Source organism: Trachypithecus francoisi, unplaced genomic scaffold (assembly GCF_009764315.1).
Source record: "Trachypithecus francoisi isolate TF-2019V2 unplaced genomic scaffold, Tfra_2.0 Lachesis_group16, whole genome shotgun sequence".
Lineage (NCBI taxonomy): Eukaryota > Metazoa > Chordata > Mammalia > Primates > Cercopithecidae > Trachypithecus > Trachypithecus francoisi.
In genome coordinates, this window is record NW_022681461.1 from 34,949,194 (window position 1) to 34,967,163 (window position 17,970).

At 40.5% G+C, this 17,970-nt stretch overlaps 1 protein-coding gene and 1 long non-coding RNA gene across 4 annotated transcripts in view; both read right to left on the reverse strand.

The window, feature by feature from the left end:
- PLGRKT (plasminogen receptor with a C-terminal lysine) overlaps positions 1–17,970 on the reverse strand; it is a 77,789-nt gene that overhangs the window by 20,387 nt on the left and 39,432 nt on the right. The gene's annotated exons all lie outside the window — the stretch shown is intronic.
- On the reverse strand, positions 3,979–16,392 carry LOC117098552. Its single transcript, XR_004443461.1, has 3 exons — positions 16,010–16,392; positions 14,516–14,692; positions 3,979–4,199 (listed from the first exon to the last, which is right to left on the reverse strand). It is a non-coding gene; the product is annotated as an uncharacterized LOC117098552 (long non-coding RNA).

The following is a 17,970-nucleotide window of genomic DNA, read 5'->3' on the forward strand; positions in this document are numbered from 1 at the left end:
ACAGAAGGTATGATAACACGGCACACAATATGAATGAATCTCATAATCCTAATGTTGAACAAAAGAAGCCAGACACAAAAAAGGATAAACCAGAAGTAAAAAGATCAAAAGTAGATAAAAAAAACTAGCCTGTGCTATTGGAAGTCAGGATAGTGGCTATCCTTAAGTGGGGTTAGTGACTGCACGGGGCTGGGATGGAGCTTAAGGAATATGTTCAGTCTGTGTAAATTAATTGAGCTGTACACTTTAACACTGATAAAAGGCACATATAATTAATGAAGAAGATAGAACAGTTGAGAACTTTTTATAAATCAGACAAAACATTAAATTATATGAAGCAAAACTGTTGGGAATACAAAAAAAATTTTACAAATTATAAATAATAATGGTAGGATTTAACCATCTCTTTCAGAAATATACAAGTCAAATTGGAAAAATATAGGGATATTAAGGATTGAGCAATTAAATCCAAAAGCTTAATATGTGCATATATGTATAGCCAATAAATATTTTTAAATTCTTTATAAATATTTTGGGAACATTGTATTAGGCCACAATAAAACATCCCAATAAATTCATCAATGTTGAAATCACATAGGCCATATTTTTTAACCATAGTACAGTAAAAATAGAAATAAATACAACTGGATAATGATTACCTAGCTTTAAAACTCAAGAAAATAAACTGAACAAACTATTAGAATCAACAAGATTCTAATCAGAATCAGCAGAATGGTTGCATATATAATCAACACACAAACATTACAAATTTTCTATATGCCAAAACCCATTAATAGTTATTCACAATATTGTAAATATAACACCCAGGAAGAAATACTGATCAGAATCTGATCAGAAATTACTTTAGTGAACTTTACAAGCTCATTGTAAGATTTCCTTGGAGGGGAAAATATACAAGAAAAGAAAATTTTGAAAATTGTCTTACCTGCCAGACATCTAAAGTTACTACAGAGATGTGCTGTCCAATATGGTAGCCACTAGCCATACTGGATATTTAAATTAAGATTAATTAAAATTAACAATTTAGTTTCTCAGAGGTGCTAGTCACATTTCCAGTGTTCAACAGCCACATGGGAGTGGATGTGTGTGTGTGTGTGTGTGTGTGTGTGTGTGCGTATACACAAATACATAAATATAAACTCATACTTTTAGCCTATCAGATTTATATATATGATTTAACAAATAATAGTAAAGAGAATCTACAAACCAATAAAGTTAACCCAATAGAAAAAGGGCATTTCACTGAAGAATACAAATAAAAAATAAATTATGAAAAATGTTCAACTTCATTTGTAGTAGAAAAATAAAATCTAAACAACAAACAGATCTCATTTTTAAGTCTCATATAGATAAAAATTGATACTATCCTTTGTTGGTGAGAGTGCACTCATGCACTGTTCTGGGGAAAGCAGAAGAAGAGTACAGCAGTTTTAAGGACAATGTGACAGTATCTGTCTGATAGAAAACCTTCATGCTTTTCTCCCCCATAATTTCATGTCCAGGAAGTTATCTACTAAAATATTTATGTATTTGATCAAAGAAATACATAAATACAAGACTGTTCAATATAAGCAGTATTTGTAATTGAACAAAACTGGGGACCAATTAAATGTCTACCAGTAAGAGAATGATCAAATAAATTCTGATATATTCTTGCTGTGGATGAACAATTTAAAACAAAAAGAATAGGCCGGGCGCAGTGTAATTACGCCTGTAATCCCAGCACTTTGGGAGGCCAAGGCAGGCAGATCATGACGTCAAGAGATCAAGACCATCCTGGCTAATATGGTGAAACCCCGTCTCTACTAAAAATACAAAAAAATTAGCCAGGCGTGGTGGCGAGTGCCTGTAGTCCCAGCTACTTGAGAGGCTGAGGCAGGAGAATGGCGTGAACCCAGGAGATGGAGCTTTCAGTGAGCTGAGATCATGGCACTGCACTCCAGCCTGGGTGAAACAGCAAGACTGTGTCTCAAAAAAGAAAAAAGAAAAAAGAAAAAAAATAGCTAATATTTACTCTGTATTGTACTTACGATGTGTCAGGTACTATTCTATTAACTCATTTAATTCTCATTCAATCATAAATCACAATCCTATGATTTGGATATTAGTATTATCAAATATCATTTTCTCAGTGAGAGCTAACTGATTCCACTTTTTAAAACTGCAAGTGCCTCATCCCCTATACACCCTTTTCCTTCCCTGTTTTACTGAACTTTTACCTTCAGATATACTATATAATTCACTTTTAAATTTTATTTTATCTTTTTCCCACTTCTAAAATGTAAGCCCCATGAGGGCAAAGTATCTTTTTCTTTTCTGTTCAGTTGCCATAACCTTGGTGCCTAGAACAGTGCCTTGCACATAATAGATGCAAAATAAATATTTTGGATTGAATGACTCATCCCTTGATGTGGTTTGACTCCATGTCCCCACCCAAATCTCATCTCAAATTATAATCCCTATGTGTAGAGGGAGGGACCTGGTAGGAGGTGATTGGATCATGGGTGGTGGTTCCCCCGCTGTTCTCGTGATAGTGAGTGAGTTCTCACAAGATCTGATGGTTTAAAAGTGTGGCACTTCCCCCTCTCTCTGTCTCTCCTGCCACCAAGAAGGATGTGCCTTGTTTCTCCTTCACTTTCTGCCATGATTACAAGTTTCCTGAGGCCTCCCCAGCCATGCAGAACTGTGTGTTAATTAAAGCTCTTTCTTTCTCTCTCTCTCTCTTTTTTTTTTTTTTGTTTGAGATGGAGTCTCGCTCTGTCGCTGGGGCTGGAGTGCAGTGGCTGGATCTCAGCTCACTGCAAGCTCCGCCTCCCGGGTTTACGCCATTCTCCTGCCTCAGCCTCCGGAGTAGCTGGGACTACAGGCGCCCACCACCTCGCCCGGCTAGATTTTTGTATTTATTAGTAGAGACGGGGTTTCTCCAGGTTAGCCCGCGCCCGGCAAAGCTCTTTCTTTTTTAAATTACCTAGTTAACAGTGTGAAAACAGACTAATACAGAAAATTGGTACTGGGAGTTTGGAGCCAAATGTTAATAGCCAAGATAATGGGGAAAATGTCTCCAGTGCATTTCAGAGATGTTCGTGGCAGCCCCTCCCATTACAGACCTAGGAGCCTAGGAGGGAAAAATGGTTTCATGGGCCAGGCCCAGTGCCCCACTGCTCTGTATAGCCTTGGGACACGGTGCCCTGCATCCCAGCTGCTCCAGCTCCAGCTGGGACTAAAAGGAGCCAAGGTACAGCTCAGGTCATTGCTTCACAGGGTACATGACCCAAACCTTGACAGCTTCCACATGATGTTGAGCCTGTGGGTATACAAAAGTCAAGAACTGAGCTTTGGGAACCTCCATCTCAGTTTCAGAGGATGTATGGAAATGCCTGGATGTCCAGGCAAAGTTTGCATTTACAAATGTGCAGATGTGTGGCCATGAGAAAGTTACATAAAATGGGGATATATTATTCCTTTTTCACACTGCTATAAATAACTACCTGAGGCTGTAAATGCAGAGAAGATCTGAAACACGCTTTAAAGGGGTCATCTCTTGGGAGGAAATGGGACTGTGCTGAGAGGGTGAGCAAGTTCTTCACTTGTTTCCTCTGTGTAGTAGGACTGTATTGTTTGGAAGCTGGTCTAGAAACATGGCCAACAATTGTAGTTTTAAAAAATACATAGCCGGGCGCGGTGGCTCATGCCTGTAATCCCAGCACTTTGTGAGGCCAAGGTGGGTGGATCACCTGAAGTCAGGAGTTCGAGACCAGCCTGACCAACACGGTGAAACCCCGTCTCTACTAAAAATACAAAAAATTAGCCAGGCCTGGTGGCAGGTGCCTGTAATCCCAGCTACTCGGGAGGCTGAGGCAGGAGAATCACTTGAACCTGGGAGGCAGAGGTTGCAGTGAGCCAAGATCGTCCACTACACTCCAGTCTCGGTGACAGAGTGAGACTCTGTCTCAAAAAAAAAAAAAAAATACATAAAGAAAAAACAACAGACTAAATTTAACTGATGTACCTTCCTAGCAGATCCTTGAGTTGTCCCAAATCACAGAGGGACCATATGATGAGAGGAAGAGTCTGCTCCAAGACAGGGCCTCCATACCTGAGCCAGCTCTCAGGCACAAGGCACTCCTCCCCTGGCTTGTTTATCCAGTCACAAGACTCAGCAGTCGAAAATGTGCACCCTGAAAAAAAGTCATATCAGCCTCACAAATTTCCTGTTTTATTCTTAGAGATATTCAGAATTATTCCTATAATAAATCATTGGAAAATAAACTATTCATGAAGACTCTCTATTCATTCCCTCACTTGCCATCCACTCATGGGGAGTTCAGGCAGTCTCTGGATGCTAAGGATGGAAGACAGCACCTGCCCTCATCAAGTCTATAGTCCAGTAGAGGGAGACAAGTATTAAAGAAGAAATTTCAATGTTGGTCATCAGAGCTATGACAGGTACACTTCAGGGCATTATGAAAGTACATGGCAGGGCTGCCAGAGCTAGTTAACAGGTCCTGAGAGGCCTCTGTGAGGAAATGACATTGAAGCTGAAGATCTATAGGAGTTAGCCAGGTGAGAGGAGATAGGAATGAGGGGTGAGAAGTGGGGAGCACTTCAGGCAGAGGGAACAGCATGGGCCAAAGCCTGGAAAGAAGAGTAAGCATGGTGAATCTGAGGAAATGAAATAAATCTTGCAAGGACTACTGAAGAAAACAGGAGAGAGTCAACTGAGGTAAGAGAGGAAAGAGGGCAGGACCGGAGGAATTTGCAAGCCATGCTAAAGATGTTAGACTTCATGGGGAGCCACAAAGTGACTGAAACAGAACAGTGACATGATCAGATATGCATTTTAAATGGCCCTGTAAGGAATAGAGGGGAACAGGACTGAACACAGGCAGACCCACTAGGGAAGTTTTCACTTCAGACAGGCAGGTGCTGATGTTGCCTTGAAGTAGGATGGCAGAAACAGAAAGAAGTACATGGGCACCAAAGGATATAGAATCAGTAAGAACTGTGGGAACCTGAATGTGGGTGGAGAAGGAAGGGAAGAGTAGGGGTTGACTCCCTATAGTGGGTTAAATGGTGGCTCCTAAAAGGTAGGTCCACATCCTAACTCCAGAAACCTAAGAATGCGACCTTATTTGGAAGTCTTTGGGGATATAATTAAGTTAAGGATATTAAGATGAGATTACTTTATATTACCCAAGTGAGCTCTAAATCCAATGACAAATGTCCTTATAAAAGACACACAGAGTAGAGAGGCCAGGTGGAGAAGGCCGTGTAAAGATGCAGGCAGAGACTGGAGCAATGCAGCCACAAGCAAAGGGATGCCTGGAGCCACCGGAAGCTGCAAGAGGCAAAGGATTCTCCCCTAGAGCCTTCAGAGAGACCGTGGGCCTGCTGACACACCTCGATTCAGACTTCTGGCCTCCAGAATTGTGAAATAATCACCTTCAGTTGCTTAAAACTAGCACATTTGTTGAGGCAGCTCTAGGAAACGAATACACTCCTCAGCTGCTAGCTGGATCAGCAAGTGCAGTGGTCCCCATCCTTTTTGGCACCAGGGACCAGTTTCATGGAAAACAATTTTTCCACGGACCAGGTCGGGGGATGGTTTCAGGATGATTCAAGTGCATTACATTTATGGTGTACTTTATTTCTATTATTATTACATTGTAATATATAATGAAATAATTATACAACTTGCCATAATGCAGAATAAGTGAGAGCTCTGAGCTTGTTTTCCTTCAACTAGACAGTCTCATCTGGGGGTGATGGGAGACAGTGACAGATCATCAGCCATTAGATTCTTATAAGGAGCGCGCAACCTAGATCCCTCATGTGCACAGTTCACAACAGGGTTCTCACTCCTATGAGAATCTAATGCTGCCCTTGATCTGGCAGGAGGTGGAGCTCAGGTGGTAATGCTGACCAGTATCAGTCCGTGGCCCAGGGTTTGGGGAATCCTAGAATTAGTGGATACAGGTGCCATTTATTGAGACAGGGAATGGAGGAGAAGCAATCTGAAGGCCAGATGACTTCAGCTTCAGATGTGCTGAATTTGCAGGGCCTGGAAAATATTCAAGTGTCGGCATCCATTTACATGGAGCCACTCCACCGTCACAGCTGCCTGACTATTTGTGGCAGCCCTGGCTCCAAAAGGCAGTGAGATAGATGGATCTGAGACTCAGGCAGGAGGTCCACATTGGAGTTCTAGGTTTGAGAACTTCCAGTATATTCCTAGATTAAAGTGATGGAAGTAAAAGCCATTGTTGGGGAAGATCCCATAGAAGTGGAAGGCCTGGGACTCTACCCTTTCGAGTGGCAAGTATGTAAGCCCTGGGAAAGGAAACTGAGAAGGAAATGAAAAATGGTCAGGGGATCAGAACAGAACAAGACAGGGGAATCTTTTAATTATTCCAGAGTTAAAAAATGATCTTTATGAAATTTCAGATAAAGTTGATAAAAATAATTCATACTCCTGTTTTTTCAGAGCTTCTGTTAGTAAAGAAGAAAAAGTCAATAGTGCATGTGATATATCATAGTTCATGCTAGACATGGAGAAGAATAAAATCTCACCATGACATTGCTATACTTTGACTGTGACTGTGTACTCAGCGGGTAAAGTCAAAATTTCATTTAAAATCTTCTTTTCATATCAATACTTAGCTACTCTGGAGACACTGCTCTGATTAGATTAAATCATCTGTGGAAGAGCAGTCAAACTACACACGGGTAAGATGAAGGAAGAATGACCATGTAAACATGAGATGAAAAAGATCTAAGATCATGATAGGTTAAATTAGATCACGAGCTAGAAATTGAGAGCTACCTCTTAACTAACCAAGCAGAAGAAAAATCATCACTGCCCACACAAAAACCAGCATGAAAAGATGCACAAGAACCCAGTATAGTCCCTCGCACACAGAAAGTGCCTAATTAATGTGAATTTCCTTCTTGTTTCCTAAGGTCTTTCACTGAAACTTATAAATGAAAACATAATAATTTTGATATATGAATTCATTTTCCTCTGATATTTGGTATTGCTTACACCTTTATTTAACTAGAGCAACAGCCAAAGTGAGGGAAGATGAAGTAGAAATGAAGACATGAAGGTGAGATGAGGTCAGATGGAGGTGGGTGGGGCCAGGGGAGGACAGATCATGTGGGACCTTTCCGGCCATTGTGTTTCAGATTTTATTCCCAGTGATACTGAAAGCCTGTGGAAGGTTTTGAAACAGCGTGATTAATATTATATCAACAACAGTACACAGTTATGAATCAATAAATGCTCTAAATCCATAAATATTAAAACAGTAAATAAGTATTGTAAGAACTTTTTAGACTGCTTAAGCCTTTATAACTTTCCTGATGTTGGTTATTATTGTGACCTCTCATCTGCTTGAGTTGAAAAGGACATCTTGATATATGTCTTTTATCTACCATGCCTGGCTAATTTTTTGTATTTTTAGTAGAGATGGGGTTTCACTGTGTTAGCCAGGATGGTCTCGATCTCCTGACCTCATGATCCTCCTGCCTTGGCCACTGCGCCTGGCCAAGATCATTTTTTAACTCTGGAATAACTAAAAGATTCCCCTGTCCTGTTCTGTTTTGATCTCCTGACCATTTCTCATTTCCTTCTCGCATACTTGCCACTTTTCAGTACCTGTGTGTTTTGGAGAAAGTAAGGAAGAACAGGGTCTGCTGTGTGAAGTCTCATGAGTAAAAAGGAACCCCCAAGACAGAGAGGATGGTGGAAAGGAAAGGAAAACAGCCAAAATTTGTGGTCCATTTTTGAGAAGCAATTCTCCATGGGTCTCCCACATCTCTGTATGCCTTTCAAGCAAAGACACTGACAGTGTTTCCTCCAGAAAATATGTCCTATATTCTTGTTTATATAGCAAAAGCCTTGGAAGACAGAGATGGTGTCTCTCTCAAGAGAAAAGGAAAGGCATGCTTATTGTCCATTAGCATTATTTTAGTAAAAGCACACAGTTATGGGTCAATAAATGTTGATTCTTTATATTTGGATTTGGATTCCTTATGTCAGACTTCATCTCATGTAATGCAACCATTACATATCTAGTATCTCCTGGCCCTGATCACATAGCTCCTGTGGGATCTGAGGACAAGGAGAACAGATGCAAGAAAATGCAAATACACTGGATGTTACTATTGACGTGAGTAATAAGTCCTTTTTCTCTGACCCAGGAGTCATGTGTCTTCCACTAGCATCCATGAAACTATGGCAGGCTGACTTGCTGGCCTGCATGTAGGATAAAAATTTCAGACCTTCTACAGTTGTTGATATAAATGAGAGTAAGACCAAAGCCCAGCAGTGGTCAAGAATTTAAGCACAGGTAATTCCCTGATACCTTTAGGATATTTTAGTCTCAAAGTAGTAGTTCTCAACCAGGCATGATTTTGCCTCCCAGGGGATATCTGGCAGTGTCTGGGGACACTTATGATTGTCACAAGTGAAGTATGCTACTGGCATCTAGTGGGTAGAGGCCAAGGATGCTGCTGAACAACATATGATATGCAGGGGACCCCCCCACACACAACAAAATAATTTTCATCTCCAAATATCAATAGTGTTGAGGTTGAAAAATTCTGGCCTCAATTAAAGAGGCCATATAATCAACACAAGCACTATAGGGGCCAAAGAGAAATGTGACCCTGCTCCTGCCCTGGGGGAGCTCTCAACCTCAGTCCAATCTTCATCTTTTCCTTCTGACATCTGTTTCTGTTCATCCCACCTGCCCCCTTTCCCCCACCTCCCATCACTGCTACCTGCTGTTAGTCATCCTATGTCCATCACCCATAATTATCCTGAGTTCATTCATTATGGGCATAAAAAGTTAGAAACCATACCATAAAATTAAGGTCACACAGGAATCCTGCGACTGGGTCAGGAGAGGAAACTGCTCACCAGGTCTTGCCCAGACAACCCCTCAACTATGAAATGCCTGGGGTGTTTAAGAAACAGCAAAGTGAACTGTGTGGACAGCATGGAGTGAGCAAGGGAGAAAGTGGTAGAAGACAAGGTTGGAAGGGTGATGGCAAAGGGAAAGATTGCCAAGGGCAGAGCTCCTCAAACTTTTAACGTGCATGTGAACCACCTGGGGGATTTGCTCAAAGCAGGTTCTGATTCTGTAGACCTAGGAGGGACAGGTGATTTTCTACTTCTAAGGAGCTCCAACATCAATGCTTTTAGAAAATGTGCCATATTCGAGTACAAGAGTATAGGGTCTCGTAGGCCTTTGCCAGAACTCTAGCTTTTACTCTGAAAAAGATGGAATGCTGCTGGAGGGTTTGGATCAAGAAATTATGTAATTTGACATTTCAACAGGACCATCTGACCTCTGTTTTAAGAATACTGAGTACTCAAGAGGAGTGAACACATGTTTTCATTCATAGCAGCAGTTGTCATAATAGACTGAAACTGGAATTAATCCACATGACCATTAACAGTAGAATGGATAATTATGGTTTATTCATATAATGGGATACTATAAAACATGGAAAAAATAATGTATTACTTCTACAAGCAACAATGTAGATGAATTTCACAGATGTAATGTTGAATTAAAAAAACAGACATAATAAAGTACAACTGTATGGTCCCATATATAAGGAGCGTTAAAATAGGCAAAATTAATTTATGGGGATAGAAGTCTAGAGAGTGGTGACTTCCAGCAGTGAGAGAGGCGGGAGGAAGCCTCCTGGGGGGCTGGGAATGATCTATCTTTTGATCTGTGTGTTAAGTACACAGGAATAAACATCTGCAGAAATCAAGCTGTACTCTTAAGATTTGTGCACATCACTATATCTATGTTATACTTTAACATAAGAAGAAAGGGAGGAGATATTGTAGAAGGGCAAGGGTAACAACAGGGAGAGCAGTTAGAAGGCTATAGCACTAATCCAGGCAACAAACAGGGGTCTGGGGTAGAGTGACACCAGTGAAAATGGTGAGAAGTGGTTGGATTCTAGATATATTTGGAATTGGGAGCTGAAATGATTTTCTAATGGACTGGATATAGGTGATATGACGTGTCAAGCAGGCAGTTTGGTAAAGCAGTCTGTAGTTATGGCCAAATTCTGGGTTAGAAATATTAATTTGAAGGCATCAGTTATGTAGGTGGTATTTGAAATTATGAGTCTGGATGAGATGCCCCAGGAAGTGAGTATAGATGGTGAAAGAAGACAATGGCAATCTGAGCCACAGCCACTCCAGGAATGTGTAACAGTCAGGGAGAAGAGGAGGCAAAGGAGACTGAGACAGCATGATCACGGAGACAGGGAGACAGCCAGGAAGTGTGGCCCCAGAAACAGCTGAGGAATGTTTTTCAAGGAGGGAGGGATCAGCTGTGTCAAAAGTTGCTGAGAAATTGGGTGAGATGAGCAGTGAGATATCGCAAGCTTGGCATTGATTAGTTAACATCTAAAATTGTGCCTGTCACAGAGAAATCACTCAATAAATAGCACAGGACGTATGCAGATGATACATAAAAATCTATATAAACTCACTGTTCTTGCCAACAGATCATATTTCTGCATTGAAGAAAATAACAAATCTTCACAAACTGGCCTACTCTTTCACTCTTTCTCCAGTCCTTGAGGTTTTGACTTAAAATGAGCAAGTATAGAGGACCTTCTCCCCATTTGGCATAGCCCAAGGGCATGAGCCTAGCTCTCAGTCACCCTGGTCCTAAAGGTCATGGAGAAATGAAGTGTTCTCTTGGCCTGTTCTGTAATTTCTGCTCAAACTTGTGATGAAATGTTCCTCTTTAGAGAAACAGGACTTCCACTTAATCTCTCTGTGCTTAGTTTCCTCATCTACAAAGTGGGAATAATAAAAGTGTCAATCTCATAATTTATTACAAAGATTAGAGGTGTTAATATATGCAAAGAACTTACAACGGCATCTGGCACATGGCAAGTGCTAAATAAGTATTAGTTATTTATGATATTGTCATGATATTGACAACATCCTCCAGCTGAAGGTACCAGGAACATAACTACTGTTGATAAAGTTGGCTTATTGACTTGTGCAATGAAGAAGACGTGCACAATGGGGAACTGTGGGGTGTCTCAGTAAGAAAGTATTAGAGAGGACTTAACATAGGACATGGACTTGTGTTAGATATCTGGGGGAGGGCTCAAAGATTATCTGGATTGGATGCTGTCAGGAAGTGGCCATAGTTCTATGATGGGATATCTTAAGATTTACTTAGGAGCAGGAAGAAAAAAGCAGGCAACAGTGATAAATAGTAAGGCTGCAGTAGCACTGCTATTAGTCAGCACGGGGGAATGCTTGGTCATTTCTGTGGTTTTGACAACGTTCATGTGGTTGTCAGTGTTCTGGCATGATTACAGAATGGTCTTCTTTTATGCCTTTATTCATCACAGTCACAGCACGGCCTTGTCTGATGGTGCTGATCTATGACATTGTTTATGTTCTGCAGGAGAACATGATGGTCTAGCTCATAGTGCCAGGTCAGCCCCACCTGTCAGGTTACGTATAAAATGCCATGTGCTTTGAGGGGGTCATTAAAAGACTTTGGAAGGACTTTCCATTTCCTCCAGCACCACCTGGATAATGAGTCATCAGAGAAAACCTGGGGAGGTGGGCAGAGAGGAGTAACTGATCTAGGAAGAGCCCAATTGCTTAGTCCTAGACATGCTCATCTTCTCTGCTTTGCACATGATTCACTGAACGATCTCAGAAGGGGTTGAGAATTTTGTAGGTGACCCAAAAAAAGTTCATGAAGAAAACAGGAAGAGATAGGAGTTTGTTGGCCTGCACTCCCAGATAAAATGGCATTCTCCCTAATGACTGAAGGCCATTATAAAGACAAAGTAGAGAAACCAGCTTCACAGTACGTGAAACAGACCTTCACTGAAGGACAGCACCTGTAGGAACTCTCAGCCAGAAAGCACATCAGAAAACCTGAACTGCCAGGAGAAATATCAAGGAGGAGTGAGGAACAAGGGTCAGATTTCCAGGGGCCTGAAATGAAAAATACCCAGGAAGGTTGGTACATCATGTCCAGAAGCACTAGGAAGGTGCCACTGGGGTCAGACAGTCATTGAGGAAATCTAGTGGAGTCAGAGGAACCAATGCAGGCTGTCTAGAAGGTTCTAAAATCCAGATACCAGCCCTGGTCTGCTTCAGGACGGGAGGGTATTTTTGCTTAAAATACCAGCAATTCTCAACTCTGTGACTAATTCAGTTCGTGTGTGTGTTTGTGTGTGTGTGTGTGTGTGTGTGTGTGTGTATTTGCCTTTCTCCATGTAAAATTAGCCCTGAAAAACCACAGACTGCCAGAGGAAGACCTAGACATGTGACACTTTTATCAGAATTTATCAAGGTAGCCTCATGCTGGACCAGTTTCAAAATTTGAAAGATCACAGGAGTGGCCAAACAGAGTGGTCTCAGGCAGAGAGAGTCAAAGAGGCAGGCGGTGGGGGCTGAAGACCCTTCCTGCCTTGGCTGTCCCCACAGGGTCCAAGGGCAGAATGCAAACACTATCATATCATTCTCACCTTTCCTCTACAAATGATGTTTATTCTCCTTGGCATTTGATAATTCAGCAAATCAAGTTGGGGTTAGTGGCTTTGGAGCCAGAGAGACCCAGATCTTTAACCTCAGGCTCCTTCAGGTAATCATTACCTGATCTCAACCATGGCATTCCTCCAAACTGCAGCTTCCCCAGTGTACCCAGTCACTCCTACCTTGCAAGGCTGTTGTGTGACTTAGAGATAATATGTGTAAAAAGGCAAACCCAGGTGTAGCCAACAAAGATAAATAATACCAAGTCAAGTTTACAGCTATGCTGCTTTTCATATCTGGAGTGGGGATTTTTAAAATGTCTTCAAAACACAAAATGACTAAATCTTCAAAAAGAAAAAAGTTCTATTTACTAACATAATTCTCAATTGTCAGAAAATTATAAGGGGGACATTAGTGGTTGGTTTTGGGTTTTTTTGTTTTTTTTGGTTTTCTTTCTTTGTTTGTTTTTGTACTATTCAGTCTCTCCACCCTAAATATCAAAGCAGCAGGGTTTTCTAAGAACAATTAAAAGATACCTAGCACATCCCAATAGCCAGAAAAGTGCTTTGCTGAATTGATGTTGGTCACAAGACTTTAAAAACTTGACCTAAATGGTTAAATATATGTGTGAGAATGAAGCATCATTAACTTTATCTAAAATCACTGATTTGAGGCAACTTTGTATGCTGTGATATGGTTTTGATTTGTGCTAAGTCAAAATAAGATTATTTATCTTTGAGCCAATTGCAGTTTATGGCATTTGGTTTCTTGGAGTGGAACACAAAACAGCCAACATGTCTTTAAAACATTGCCAGGGAAATAAAAGCTAAGATAAGAAAAGAAAGTCATCCTGCTGCAATACTAATTTCACCTAGATTATCACAATATTTCTCCTGAGGATAGCACACTTTGACTCCATATCAGAAAATTCCATAAAATTAGTTTGTCATATGTAATGAGCTGTGCTTCTGGGTACAAAGATGACATCACATTGGCCACATCTTTGGCCTTTGGTCAGAAGCAGTGATAAACTGGTGTAGGCCGAACTCTGCTTTCTCCACATCGCCCTGTAAACAGTGACACACACTTTGGAGACTGTCCTCCAGAGTAAAAGGCAGAGTTTGTGGCCTTGAGGCAAGAGTAAGGCTAGCTATTCTCCATGGATGAACCAATAAACAAAGCAGGCAGCCTCACAGGTGCCCCGATAGGTTCAATCGTATTAATGCTTTGTCTAATTTAGCTGTCCTTAAACTTTTAGCAAGCTAAGACACCTCAAAGCTAGGTTCTCTGTAGGAATTAGGGGAAGGAGTGTTGGCTGGGTAAGCCCTGCAGGTAACTTAGATGCACCTCCCCTCCCTCATCGCTTCCATGCAGAAGTAGAGATGGGCATGTTCCTCTCAGTTGAACAATTCAAGGCTGATCTCCTTAGCTGCAAGGATGCACAGAGGGGAGAAGTTGGCCTGGCCTGGGCAACACTCAACTCATCTCTTAGAGCTCTGACATATATACCATGAGACCTAGAGGCGGAAAGTGTGTGAGGCAGCAACAAGGCTAAGCATTCTGAACACACTGGGACAAATTGAGTTTTCTGTGCCTTTGGGTTTTTTTCCACTTAAATCTCAGACACTGTAATAGCAGTTATATTATCTGGTCTCCTCAGGACTACTCCAGAGAGGCACTTTTAGGATAAATGGATATTTGTCAAGTTGTTATAGATGTTCACAATAAAGATACGATCATAATTCTGATTAATTGCTTAAGGTTAGTATGTTGATATAAATGAATTGCCATTGACAATCAGTCCCAGAGGGATATATTCTTTATTTCCACAACTTATCTTTAATTGTATCTTGAAACTTCTACTAACACTTTCTATTCACTGTATCATTATTGTGCAATTATAATATGGTTATTCATAAAGCAAATTGCTTAAGGCTAACTCACATTCTCACAGTAGCATGTCTCAGCTTTTGCATATGTCTCATAAATATCTGAAGCAGGAGGGAGATAAGCATTCCAATTCTGTAGTCAGGCTCCCTGGTTTGAATCTGAGATCCCCTACATACTAGCTGTGTGACCTCAGGCAAGCTGCTTTTCATCTTTGGGCTTCAGTTATCTCATCTATTAAAAGGAAATAAATAATTAGATTCCCTTACTGGGTGATCATAAAATAAGAGAATACATAAAATGTTCAGACTAGTAACTGGCATTTAATAAGCACTCAGTAAAAATTAACTATTATTAGTATTTTTGGCATGCTCCTTTATTTAAATTTCTGGATTGATTTTTATTTATTTTATTTCATTTTATTTATTTATTTATTTTTGAGACAGAGTCTCGCTCTGTTGCCCAGGCTGGAGTGCAATGGTGTGGTCTCGGCTCACTGCAACCTCCACCTCCTAGGTTCAAGTGATTCTCCTGCCTCAGCCTCTCGAGTAGCTGTGATTACAGGTGTATGCCACCACACCCAGCTAATTTTTGTATTTTTATTAGAGACAGGATTTCACCATGTTGGCCAGGCTGGTCTCGAACTTCTGCCCCAGGTGATCCGCCCATCTCGGCCTCCCAAAGTACTAGGATTACAGGCATGAGCCACCGTACCCAGCCACAATTTCTGGATTTTAAAAACTATTTGCAACATTATAATAAGATGATTTCACTCTGCCATTTTTATTTTCTCCCTCAGTGAGTGAAGTCAGGATAAACATCCTTGTTTGTTCCTCCTACCATGTACACAATAACAAGAAATAGCTGGTTGGAAAAATGAACATCTCATAATAATATGAAATACATTTAAAAGCCTTTTATTTGCTACACCTCTTGTTGGTTTTTTTACTATAGTTACTGTGAAATATGCGGATTTTTTTTAAAAAGCTCTAGCAGTTAAATGATGCCGTAGAACCCCAATATGGTAAGTGTAAATAATTCTAACAGTAATTTCTTATTACTATACCTCTCAAAGAAGTTTCTTCTATAATTTAGTAAGGTCTCTCAACATTAGTCATTTTACTCAGCAACAGATATGGACCTTCTCAAAGAGAAACACAGAACAAGAGAATTAATAATCTTATTTTTTTTCTTACCTATTGGTAAGAAAATGAGCTGTGCTGCTCATTTTCAATCTTTTGGATTCAGAAATTATCTTACTAGTTTGTAGTTTTTGCTGAGGTTTCTTTTTTTTTTAATAAGCTGGGAATAAGGACCAGCTAACTCAAGGACTTAAGTAATATCTTTTTAATAATATTTAACCATTTGCTGATTTAAAGTTGAGCTACTGATTTTTCCGGGTTGATTCCAAAGAGTATAGGTTTTCGTTTTAAAGATTTTTAAGACTGACAATAAGAAAAAGGCCAATCAAATACAAATCTGTGCCCTCAGGAAATGAACACTGAAAACTATATCCAGACGTTCGATGATCTGCGAAGAAAAGCCTCTTACCTTATAGTGAGATACATTCTCCTTCAGTTGATGAATCTCTAGAAATGACCATCTCCCTAGCCCAGCGTTCTATCTAGTATTGCTATTTTTATTAACACCAAGTTTCATACACATCCCTTTCCTAAGGAACTATAAACACGTTGACTACAAGTAACTTTTAGGAAGTGAAAGTTTTCAAAGGCCAAATGATCTAGACTTGTTGATGTTTTGACTAAGATTTCTTTAATTTTTGGGAAGCAAAAGCAGGAAGCCTACATGACTTCCTGATGAACTGAGGGTGAGCAGGGAAGGCAGAGGAGGCAAGACATATTTACCAGTTTCTAACATAGCCATTGAGGAAAGAACAAGACGAATGGCTCAGGTGCAGGGAAATGAAGAACGAGGGAGAAAACATAAACTGAATGGAATTTCCCATGACGATTTTTTATGAGAAGTTTTTTTGTTTGTTTGTTTTTGAGAAGGAGTCTCGTTGTGTTTCCCAGGCTGGAGTGCAGTGGCGCAATCTTGGCTCGCTGCAACCTCCACCTCCTGAGTTCAAGAAATTCTCCTGCCTCAGCCTCCAGAGTAGCTGGGATTACAGGCGACTGCCACCATGCCCAGCTAATTTTTGTATTTTCAGTAAAGACAGAGTTTCACCATGTTAGTCAGGCTGGTCTCGACCTCCTGACCTCCGGTGATCCACCTGCCTCAGCCTCCCAAAGTGCTAGGATTACAGGAATGAGGCACCACATGACAGAGAAGTTTTTTTAAAAAATGTAACTTTTCATTTAGGAAAAAGTTCAAATATTGGATGTTATAACAAAATTCACCATAGTTCCCTCTATCAGTGATTTAAACATGTCTGTTTTTTTAATTAACTCTCTTCTTGCTGCCGGAGATAGACTACAGTGAACTATTTCCAAACAACCAGCCAAAGGGAAGCTGACTGCAACGGAGCCTCAGGGAAGGCAATGAGGGTGAGGGAAGTGGGCAGAGGGGCCCCCATTCTGCAAGGCTTTACAGCAAGGCTACCCAAGCTATCTTGAAAGAGTCTGACTTTTTTGTTTTACATTTTATTAGAAGGCATTATGACAATCAAACATTACACTCAAAATATTACACTTAGATTATCCTAGTGGTAAAAAGACTTTGCAAAAAAAAAAAAAAAAACTTAATGAAAGATTTTCTTCAAACAGATTATCTTCAAATAGGTGTAATATATAATTTGGGTTTTACAATTTTCAAGAGAAGTATTTGAGAACTAATGGTAGTTAAGTTCATGCATAAATGCATTAAGCTGACAAACTTTTATTAGGATTTGAGAAAAGTTACTGATACATGCTGTAGATATATGAAACTAAAAAACTGAATCTTCTTTATGGAATCATTAATCTGAGGCATGATATTAGTTTATTTACAATAATTGGCAAGCAAGCAACTCAGTAAATTACTGGTACTTCAATTCTGGACTTCAATTCAGAAGTCACTGAAATTCTGGACAGTAGTTCTGACCATTTGTGTAAATAACTGCAGAATTATGGAGCATGGCTCATTAAGAAATAAGAGTAACATTCATTATGAAACAAGAAAGTATTGACTCATGTAGTAGAAAATAATAAAAGAGCAGGTGAAAGAAGCATTAAACGGCCGGGCGCAGTGGCTCAAGCCTGTAATCCCAGCACTTTGGGAGGCCGAGACGGGTGGAGACGGGTGGATCACGAGGTCAGGAGATCGAGACCATCCTGGCTAACATGGTGAAACCCCGTCTCTACTAAAAAACACACACACAAAAAACTAGCCGGGCGAGGTGGCGGGCGCCTGTAGTCCCAGCTACGCAGGAGGCTGAGGCAGGAGAATGGCGTAAACCCGGGAGGCGGAGCTTGCAGTGAGCCGAGATCGCGCCACTGCACTCCAGCCTGGGCAACAGAGCGAGACTCTGTCTCACCAAAAAAAAAAAAAAAAAAAAAGAAAGAAAGAAGCAT